Source organism: Rhinopithecus bieti, unplaced genomic scaffold, assembly GCF_001698545.2.
Source record: "Rhinopithecus bieti isolate Rb0 unplaced genomic scaffold, ASM169854v2 scaffold_43749, whole genome shotgun sequence".
Lineage (NCBI taxonomy): Eukaryota > Metazoa > Chordata > Mammalia > Primates > Cercopithecidae > Rhinopithecus > Rhinopithecus bieti.
Window position 1 is genome coordinate 1,783,662 of NW_016818380.1, and position 7,892 is coordinate 1,791,553.

Sequence of the window (7,892 nt, forward strand, 5' to 3'; positions counted from 1 at the left end):
CTTAGTGAGGAAGGCATGTTGAAAGCAGAGATAAGAAGAAAGCTAGACCTCTTGTGCCAAACAACCAAGTTGTGAATGCAAAAGAAAAGTTCCTGAAGGAAATTAAAAGTGCTACTCCAGTGAACACACCAACGATAAGAAAGCAAAACAGCCTTATTGCCGGTAAGGAGAACATTCAAGTGGTCTGGAGAGAAGATCAAACCAGCCACAACATTCCCTTAAGCTAAAACCTAATCCACAGTAAAGCCCTAACTCTCTTCAAACTCTGTGAAGACTGAGAGAGGTGAGGAAACTGCAGAAGAAAAGTTGAAAGCTAGCAGAGGTCGATTCACAAAGTTTAAGGGAGAAAGCCATCTCTATAACATAAAAGTACAAGGTGAAGTAGCAAATTATTCAGAAGACCTAGCTAAGATAATTGATGAAGGTGGCTACACTAAACAAAAGATATTCAAAGTAGACAAAACAGCTTTCTGTTGGAAGAAGAGAGAGAAGTCATAGCTAGAGAGAAGTCAATGTCTGGCTTTAAAGCTTCAAAGGACAGGCAGACCCTCTTGTTAGGAATGAATGCAGCTGGTAACCTTAAATTGAAGCCATTGATCATTTACCATTCCAAATTCTTAATTCCTTAACAATTATGTGACATCTACTCTGCCTGTGTCCTATAAACAGAACAACAAAGCCTGAATGACAGCATATCTGTTTACAGCGTAGTTTGCTGAATATTTTAAGCCCACTGTTGAGAGCTACTCAGAAGAAAAGATTCTTTTCAAAATATTACTGCTCATTGACAGTGCCCCTGTTCACCCAAGAGCTCTAACGGAGATTGATGAATGTTTTCTTGCCTGGTAACAGCATCCACTCTGCAGTTCGTGGATCAGGCAGTAATTTTAACTTTGAAGTCTTATTATTTAAGAAATACATTTCATGGCCGGGTGCAGTGGCTCACACCTGTAATCCCAACACTTCAGGAGGACAAGACAGGAGGATCACGAGGTCAGGAGACTGAGCAAGTAAATAATGCCTGAGGACATGGGCATCCTGGCTAACACTGTGAAACCTGTCTCTACTAAAAATACAAAAAATTAGCCGGGTGTGGTGGTGGGCACCTGTAGTCCCAGCTACTCGGGAGGCTGAGGCAGGAGAATGGCGTGAACCCGGGAGGCAGAGCTTGCAGTGAGGCAAGATTGCGCCACTGCACTCTAGCCTGGGCGACAGAGTCTCAAAAAAAGAAAAGAAAAAGAAAGAAATACATTTCGTAAGCCTATAGCTGCCGTAGATAGTGATTCCTCTGATGGATCTGAACAGAGTCCATTGAAAACCTTCTGAAAAGGATTCATCATTCTAGATACTGTTAAGAAACTTGTGATTCAAGAAGTTTACATTCTAGTAGGAGAGCAGAGGTAAACAACAACAACAAAAGAATAGTTTCAGGTGTGCTAACTTCTGCAAAGAAAAAAGCAAGGTGAAAGCTAAAGACAGGAGAAGGGGATAGAAAATGAAAGAGGTACAAATTTAAATAAGAGAAACAGGAAAGGCTTCTCTGAGAAGGTGACACCTGATGAGGAACATGAACAAAGTCAGGAAGGAAGCTACAGGAAGAAGAGGAAAGTGCTGGTTTCAGGCACAGTGCACAGCTGGCCCAAAGGCTGTAAGGCAGTGCACAGCAAGGCACACTATAGAAAGCCAGGCAAAGAGGGAGAGAGCCCAGATCACGTGGGACCTTCTTGGCTATGGGAAGAACTTTGAATTTATTCCAGATATGATGGGAAGTCATTGAAGGATTCTGAGAAAAAGAAAGACCCAATCCGACCCCATGGACTGTGTGGGTCGTAAAGTGAAGGAGAGCCAAGAGTGAAAGCTGGGATACCTATGGGCTCCTGTAGAAGAAAATGATGGCTTGGACTGGGATAACTGTGGGGTCAGATGAAGTCAGATTTAAGATATATTATTATTATAAAAGTTAGAGCTAACTGGACTTGAGGGATGGATGGTTCATTCATATTAGCATTATGTACCATAGTAAAATACTGTAGTCAACATGCCCCTCAGAAGGGAAATGGATACATGAACAGTGGTGTATTTGTACAATGGAATCTGAACAGTAGTTCAAATGAATGGCATAGCTTACTGGCATCATTGTTGAGAAATCTTAACAGTGTTCAATGAAAAAGCAAATAGCAAAAGTATCTGTAAAGTGTACCTTTATGCAAATTTTAGAAACACAAAACATACCTAAGTTGTGAGAGTATAAAAACCTAGACAAGCAGAATAGGACAGAAGTTAACTTAAGGTGGAAAAGGAGGAAAGAGGCAAGGGTGAGGCCTTTGATTCTATTATTAATGCTTCTTTTCTTTTTCTTTTTTTTTAAAGGCTGGGTCTTGCTATGTTGCCCAGGCTGGAGTGCAGTGGTGTGATCATAGCACATTACCGCCTCCAACTCCTGGCCTCAAGTGATCTTCCCACTTCAGCCTCCCACATAGCTGGGACTATGGGTTGTGCACCACCACCCAGCTATCACTAATGCTGTTAAATTAAGTTTAGCCTAAAGCCGCCTCCTTATATAGTTTAAGTTCAGCCTAAAGGCTTCTCCATACATAATGAACTGTAACCCAACTGGATGTATAAACAGACTAACCTACTCTTGTACCAACCACCAAGTTTTGGCCAATCAAGGGTGACCAACTGTTCAAGCTGTATTCAAATAAGGCAACCCCTGAGCTGTAACCAATCCAGCTGTTTGTGTAATTCACTTCTGTTTTCTGTACCTCACTTTTCTTTTCTGTCCATAAATCTTTTCCACTATGAAGCTGCTCTAGAGCCTCTCTGAACCTACTCTGGTTGAGGGGATCCCCGATTTGCAATTCTTTGCTCCATTAAACTGCTAAATTTAATTTGTCTAAGGTCAGTGCTTTAACAGTGCTTTCTTGAAAATAAAATCATGAGAAGCAAATATGGCAAATTGTTAAATGTGGCAAATGCCAGTGATTAGTACATGGGTGTCTTTTACATGTTTACTTCCTGTGCTTTTTTTTCTTTCTTTTTTGTATCTGAAACATTTAATAATTTAAAAATGTTTAAGTTTTGGAGAAATTGTTCTGCCAATCAATATCAATATATTTGTATTAAATATGCAGTTCCTATAAATAGGAATGCAAGTTTGTCTTGCAATTTTAGGTGCCTCATAAAGGTTTTAAGTCATTCTATTAATCACACACTGGTAAATATTTTCATTTTAAATGAAAGACACAAAATGAATAAGCATGGAATATCAGTGTTCAGGGAAAGATGGTGGCACAGGCCACAACAAAAGGTAAAAGGAAATGACATTTTATAAGCATATACTTATACAGACAGTATTTGATATGAGGGTTGTTAATACAACAGGTACTTAGTAAATACTTATTATATTTATAAGTATTATTTGTATAAGTTAATTTAATTATTTTTTAAGTTCCAGGGTAAATATGCAGGATGTAATGTGCAGGTTTGTTACACAGGAAAATCTGTGCCATGGGTGGTTTGCTGCACCTCGCAACCCATCACCTAAGCATTAAGCACAGCATGCCTTAGCTATTTTTCCAAATAAAGTGGTTGTAGGTGGAATTTTATTTTTACATTTTTTCTTTTTTGAGACAGGGTCTCGCTTTCACTCAGGCTGGAGTGCAGTAGCATGATCATGGCTCACTGCAGCCTCAACTTCCTGGGCTCAGGCAGTCCACCTACATCAGCCTCCCAAGTAGCTGGGACTACAGATGTAGGCCACCACATCTGGCTGATTTTTCTATTTTTTTAGAGATGGTTTCGTCATGTTGCTCAGAACTAGTCTCGAACTCCTGGGCTCAAACAATCTGCCTGCCCTGGCCCCTCAAAGTGCTGGGATTTCAAGCATGAGCCACCATCCCCAGCCCTGGAATTTTAAATCTTCAAAATATTCTAAAATATCAATCTCCTGTTAAAGAGCTTTGAATTCCCTGGGCTACTACAAACTTCAAGAATTCTATGTTTCCCTATACCTTTTATTCCCCTTGGACAAAGAATTCCATTTCCTATTATTAAGTTTGAAACTTGATCGTGAGGTTCAGAGCACTTGTATAATGAGGTAAGCTAAAGTCAAACTTTAACTCAGAATGATTGGTTTTCAGACAAAGAATGCAACCGCTAATAGCATGTATCATTTTTAGATGAGATTTCAAAACAATGCTAATGTTTCATGTGCTGCTCTCAGTCCCACACACCCATCTCTCAGGCGGTATAACACGAACCCAAACACCCCTGTAAACCAGAGACCTTCAATAGACCGGATACCCCCGGAGACAAAGGGCTGGAGCAATTTCACTGTGTTTGTGGATATAGACAGGTTGCAGTCTGTCAGGTCACAAATCTCTGTTTAAATAACCCCTAATTACAGATTTACCTCTCCAGTGCCTGCTTTCAGGATGCATAAAGGCAATATAGCTAAAAGGCCTAAAGTTAGGCTTCAATTGACAAAGCCGCTCTGTTGGAGGGCCCAGCCCATTATCACCCTGGCTGGTTGGTTCACAAATGCTGGCTCTCCAAGCCATATTGATATGTTTGTTTTTCATTGTACGTCAACATTGTTTTAAGTAGATCAGTTTGCTGACATCTGACACGTGATTAGAAAAAGGAATATGGAAAATGAATGCAAATCTGACCATTTTTGGCAAGAAGAAATACTTGTTTTTCCGTGGATGAACATTGTCTATTGTGAAATATATTAACTGCTAGTGTTAAAACATCATTAAACACTTTGCACAAGGGAAAGTCAAGCTTTGATTACTGAATCAGTCAGTTCCAATGCTATGGAAACTGAATTACAGCCAAAACCTAATTTGGCTTACTTCTTATACAATTTCCCTGTCATTTGTTCACCTTTCCATAATTTCTTTTTTCCATTTGGCAAAGTTTTTGTCTGTTTTATGCAATAATTTTCATTTGTTTTAGTTTGATCATTTTTCTCTCTGGAAACACCCAAAAAAGGTGTTAAAAGTCTCTGTTCATTGCGTAGGCAACTTATTCTAAATTGTCCTAGTTGTGAATTATATAAATCATTTATTTCTTCTTCAGATCTGTTCCTTTTAAGCAACTCTTTGGAAAGAGAATTGCTGCAGAGAGAAGAACTTCATTAACTAAAAGGAGACTTAGGGCTCATTTGTAGGTTGTTTAATTTCTGAAGTAAACCAGTGCAAGATATTGGTAGGGGGTCCCAGGGAAGAAACTAATCTGTACATTGTCCTATCAACCTAGAATTCAAAACTAGTCCCCCAGCAGGCCTCAAAAGTTAAACATAGGGCCAGGCCAAGTGGCTCATGCCTGTAATCCCAACACTTTGGTAGGCTAGGTGGGTGGATCACCTGAGGTCAAGAGTTCGAGACCAGCCTGGCCAACATGGTGAAACCCCATCTCTACTAAAAATACAAAAAATCAGCTGGGCGTGGTGGCACGCACCTGTAATCCCAGCTACTCAGGAGGCTGAGGCAGGAGAACCACTTGAACCCAGGAGACAGAGGTTGCAGTGAGCTGAGATAGCACCACTACACTCCAACTTGGAGACAGAGTGAGACCCTGTATAAAAAAAAAAAAAAAAAGAATAAAATATTGATCCTTTGAACATGGATAAAACTTAAAAATATTACACTGAGTGAAATAAGCCAAGCACAAAAGGATAAATATTGCATTATTTCACTCATATGATGTACTTGAAATAGGCAAATTCATAGAAACAGGCCAGGCAGGGTGACTCACACCTGTAATCCTGGCACTTTGGGAGGCTGAGGTGGGTGGATTACTTGAAGTCAGGTGCCGCAAAGAAGAACCAGCACTGAGACAAAGGATTTCTCAGCAAGGCAAATTTACTTTGGCAAAAGGGTGCTGCCTGCATCAGTCATGATCGCAGGAGCACACAGAACAAAGAAGAGTAGGGGTTTTTATTCCTAATGCAGATTTAGCTCTGTGTCTTTCCCCCACTGACTGGGGTTGGACTGCACCGTCTAAACTAGACCTGATTGGCTAAATATTCAAACTTTCTTAGATAAGGGAGGCGCGTGATAGAGGAGAGAGGGAGAGGAGGAAGGGGTCACCTCCAGGGGACTAAAAAGCTAAACTATTCCCACATAAGGAAAGGAATGTGGACTGGGGCTTATCATATCTAGGCATATTTAGACAGGTCAATGCCCAGCCAAAGCAGGGGTGGTGGGTGGCAGGGGTGGTACTTGGAATTTAGAGAATAAAGAATGGGAGAATTTGGCAAACTGTTTGAAGAGGAACGTAGCTGTATCTAACATCAGGAGTTTGAGACCAGCCTGGCCAACATGGTGAAACTCTGTCTCTACTAAAAATATAAAAAAATTAGCTGGGCATGGTGGTGCATGCCTATAGTTCCAGCTACTCCAGAGGCTGAGGCATGAGAACTGCTTGAACCCAGGAGGTGGAGGTTGTAGTGAGCCGAGATCACACCACTGCACTCCAGCCCAGGCGACAGAGCAAGACTGTCTCAAAAAAAAAAAAAAAAAAAAAAAAAAAAAAAAGTAGAATACCTGTTACCTGGGACTGGGTGGAAAATGAAATTGCTTAATGGATACAAAGTTTCTGTTTGAGATGATGAAAAAGTTCTGGAAATAGATGGTGGTATGGTTGCACAACTCTGTGAATGTACTTAATGTCACTGAATTGTACACTTTAATTTAATTTTTTTTTTCTCAAGACAGAGTCTTGCTCTCTCACCCAGGCTGGAGTGCAGTAGCACAATCTCAGCTCACTACAACCTCCATCTCCCAGGTTCAAGCAATTCTCCTGCTTTAGCCTCTCAAGTAACTGGGATTACAGGTGCGTGCCACCACACCTGACTAATTTTTGTATTTTTAGTAGAGACAGGGTTTCACCATGTTGGTCAGGCTGGTCTCGAACTCCTGACCTGATCCACCCACCTCAGCCTCCCAAAATGCTGGGATTATAGGCATGAGCCAGCATGCCTGGCCTGAATTGTATACTTTAGAATGGTTAATATCTACTATGTGCCCATAAAATTAAAAAAGTAAAAGTAAAAAAAGTGTTTAATAAGAATGGTTAAAATGGTAAGTTATATGTTCTGTGAAGTATTTTTTGTTTTTGTTTTTTGTTTTTTGAGACAGAGTCTCACTCTTGCCCAGGCTGGAGTGCAGTGGTGGGATCTCGGCTCACTGCAACCTCTGCCTCCTGGGTTCAAGCAATTCTCCTACCTTAACCTCCCAAGTAGCTGGGATTACAGGCTCCCACCACCACACCCTGCTAATTTTTGCTTTTTCAGTGGAGATGGGGTTTCACCATGTTGACCAGGCTTGTCTCAAACTCCTGACCTCAAGTGATCCACCGACCTCAGCCTCCCAAAGTGCTGGGATTACAGGCATGAGCCACCGTGCCCAGTCTGTTCTGTTTTGTGTGTTTTATCACATTTTTTTTTAAATAAAAACCTACCAGAAGTCTTGATTCCATGAGTTTTCTTTTTTTTTTCTTTCCTTTTTCTTTTCTTTCTTTCTTTTTTTTTTTTTGACATGGAGTTTCGTTCTTGCTGCCCAGGCTGAAGTGCAGTGGCACAATCTCGGCTCACTGCAACCTCCGCCTCCCAGGTTCAAGCGATTCTCCTGCCTCAGCCTCCTGAGTAGCTGGGATTATAGGCGCCTGCCAACACGCCCGGCTAATTTTTTGTATTTTTATTAGAGACGGGGTTTCATCATGTTGGGCAGGCTTGACTTGAACTCCTGAACTCAGGCGATTCATCCGCCTCAGCGTCCCAAGGTGCTGGGATTACAGGTGTGAGCCACCGTGCCCCTTCTTTTTTTTTTTTTTTTTTCCGAGACAGGTTCTGGTTCTGTCACCCAGGCTAGAGTGCACTGGTG